Here is a 3686-nt window from a genome sequence, read left to right as displayed (position 1 = left end):
CCTCCGTGAAGACATTACTTTAGTTTGTTTCCTTATTCCTTTACTCTTATTAGTTGCTCATTGACCCTATTCAATTAAATATGTTGCATTTTGAATTTATTAATATACAGAGTTACTTTTATTTTTAATTAATTATTAATTCTCTATTTTATTTTGTTTTAATTTATTATGCCTTCTTATATTTTTATGAGTATTAATTCCATATCAATGGAGTAGATTTCCTACTTGACATGGGGGTTGATTAAGAGGAGACACTTGAGTTGGAATGCTCAAGTGCTTAGTTAAATTGGACGTTGTTGGCTAATTCTGTACCTACTAATGCTAGACCTTCCCAAGGGAGAGGACTAGGATTTGCGGGTAAGACTTAGCTCAATCACTTTACTTTCCTTTATTTAGTAAGGGTTAACTAAGTGAAAACAATAACCTCTTTACACTACACTTGAGAAGATTCTAACAAGGATAGAACCTCCAATTAATCATTCCCCCAGTCAAGGCCTTTTAATATTAATAATAATTCTTAGTTTTATTGCTTTAATTTACAATTATTTTTACTCATTATCAAAACTTAACTTTTCTGGAAAACTTCTAGTTAATAAAATAGCACTCTTTTCTGCAACTCGTTGGGAGACGACTTGGGACTCATACTCCCAGTATTTTTATTTCTAAAATTTGTGACAACCCCTTTTTAAATTGGTGAGGCAGACTTTAGCTGGTTGAGAGCTATACTCGCAACGCATTTCTCTTATTAAGACTCTCTTAATTGGTCTAACTTCTGCCCTCTCATCAATTTTTGGCGACGTTGCCGGAGAGTTGCAATAGTGTGCTAGATTATTAATTAGTGTACATATTTTATTTTATTTGCATATTTTATTTTTATTTCTGTTACCATGAGCTATACGTCTTTCTCATTGAATGACACGTTCATTGCCTGATCCAAGCTTAGCCGCTTTTGATCCTGAAATTGAAAGAACTCTTTCACGTATTAGGCGAGCTCGACGTCGGTTAGCCTCTGAGGGTGGTGAAGTGATTGTTATCGATTCACCAGTCTCATCTGAGGGCGAATCTGAACCGCCTTCTGAGAGTGGGACAAGCTCATTTACTACTGATTCAGTTGATTCACGTGTAGATGACATGGCAGAACCTAGGAGAATTACTCTCCAGGAAGCTGGAGCCCCAGATTTTACACTGCAACCTTATCAAGTACATCATCTAAATCTAGTTGCAGATTTTGAATTGAAGACTGCACTAATCAACTTGATACCCAAGTTTCATGGCTTACCTGCTCAAGAGCCTATTAAGCACCTTAGGGATTTTCAGACAGCCTATTCTACTGTTAGGCGTAATGGTGCAGATGAAACTTCTATTCTGTTAACTGCCTTTCCATTTTCTCTTGAGAGAAAGGCAATGGAGTGGTACTACTCCCAACCTGAAGCGACTGTTACCAACTGGGATACACTCAGGAGAGAATTTTGGAAAAATACTTTCCAGCTGAAGTCACAGATAGACTGAGAAAAGAGATCTCCTGCATTGTTCAAGGTGACTCAGAGACTCTCTATGAATACTGGGAGCATTTTAAGAACCTTCTAGACGTATACCCCTATCACATGATTGACAGACTAGTATTGATCAGCTACTTCACTCAAGGCATGAATCCCAAGATAAGACTACACTGGATGGTACTAGTAATGGTTCTATGAAAAAGTACAAAACCGCAGATGAAGCATGGCAACTGATCAGCAACTTAGCTGAGTCTACTAGAAATCATAGACCGAGGCGTAGCCACTCAAAAGCTGTTGCAGAGGTTTCCTCTAGCATTGAGACTACTGCTCTTACACAGAGTATATGTGAAATGACCAACCTACTGAAGCAAATGCAGTTGAACCAACAATAACAAGCTCAGCCTCACCCACCACAACAGAGCCAACAGTTAGTTCCCCAAAGAGTATGTGAAATCTGTGCTGATTATAGTCAGTACACTAATGAATGTCCGTAGCTCCAATAGGAAGACAACACTGTGGCAGCTACTCATAACTTCTATGATCGCCCGAATCAAGGATACAACCAACAAGGCGGCAATTACAACCAAGGTGGAAACCATAACTAAGGATGGCAGGATAACTCCAACCAAGGTTGGAGAGATAATTCTAACCATAATTAGAGGGACAACTATAACAGAGGAGGCAGAGATAACAATAGAAACCAGAGGTGGAATAACAACATTAACAACAGACAGCAGAATCAGAACCAGCCATACAGAGCACCTCACCTAAGACAATCTCAAGGATTCCAGCAAAACCAACAGCAGGTTTCTCAGATCACTTGCTTCAATTCCTCATCAAATGATGAGATGCTCCGTTCTCTTGCACAAGGGCAACAAAACATGCAGACGCAGCTGAACTCTACTTTAAATGGTATGATTGCCATTTTACAAGCTCTCGTCTCCCGGTTAGATTCATCACAAAATTCCACCAATCAACCTTCAAGCTCCAGTGGAATTCCTTCTCAACCCCTACCTAATCCCAAAGGTGGCATCAATACTATCACTTTAAGGTCCGGAACTACATTACAGGAGAGGAACCAAGAGGAGCCAAGCTTACCAGAACACGTCCCAACTAAGGATGTAGTGGAAGTGGAAGATGCTGAAGAGGAAGAGGACGTACAAGACATAGTTGAAGAAGAAGCAGCTCAACCACAGAACGAAACACCAAAGGATGCAAAGGCTGTACAGGATGCCATTCCTATCCCATTTCCACACCTGGCAAAGAAATCCAGGAAGCAGATGGAACTTGATCCCAAAATGGTAGAAATATTCAAAAAGGTTGAGGTAACTGTTCCCCTTTTTTATGTTATTCAGCAGGTACCTAAATACGCAAAGTTTCTAAAAGATTTATGCATACATAAGGATAAGATTAATGAATTAGAAACTATTCCTTTAGGTAGTTCTATATCTGCTTTAATGGGAGGCATCCCTGAAAAATGTAGTGACCCAGGTCCATGTATGGTTAACTGTACCATTAGAGGTGTAATTTTTTCTGACTGCATGTGTGATTTAGGAGTTTGTGTTAGTATAATGCCATTGTCTATATATGATACCTTAAGGCTCCCTCCCTTAAGGCTCCCTCACATTTTCTATTGACTTCTATATCCTGAAAATGCCCCCTAATGACTCAGGAAGACCATCATCAATCCTACTTGGAAGACCATTCCTGAAGACTTCAAAGTTCAAGCTGGATGCATTCTCAGGAACTTACTCCTTTGAGATAGATGGCAGAACAGTGAAATTCAGTTTAAATGAAGCTATGAAGCACCCTCCAGAAGATCATTCTATCTTTTAGTGCGACATTATTGATGAAACTGTAGCTGAAGTTCACCAAGAAGAAATGGAAGAGAAGCACATGGAGCAAGGTCCAAGTGTGGGGACACTTTCTGAAAACAATGAAGACCCTTTACCATTATCACCAGCCCCGGATGATCCAGAGCCTAGCTATGAGCAGAAATTGGAATTAAAGCCTCTTCCTCAACACCTCAAGTATGCTTACCTTGAGGATAAGCAGAAGTTCCCAGTTATCATTGCAAGAAAACTCACCTCTCAACAAGAAGAACAACTACTTAATGTGCTGAGAAAACATAAGAAAGCAATTGGATGGAGCTTGGTGGATATAGTAGGTATCAGTCCCCAAGTTTGT

This window comes from Arachis ipaensis, chromosome B04, assembly GCF_000816755.2.
Source record: "Arachis ipaensis cultivar K30076 chromosome B04, Araip1.1, whole genome shotgun sequence".
In the NCBI taxonomy this organism is placed as follows: domain Eukaryota; kingdom Viridiplantae; phylum Streptophyta; class Magnoliopsida; order Fabales; family Fabaceae; genus Arachis; species Arachis ipaensis.
This window is presented reverse-complemented; position numbering follows the sequence as displayed.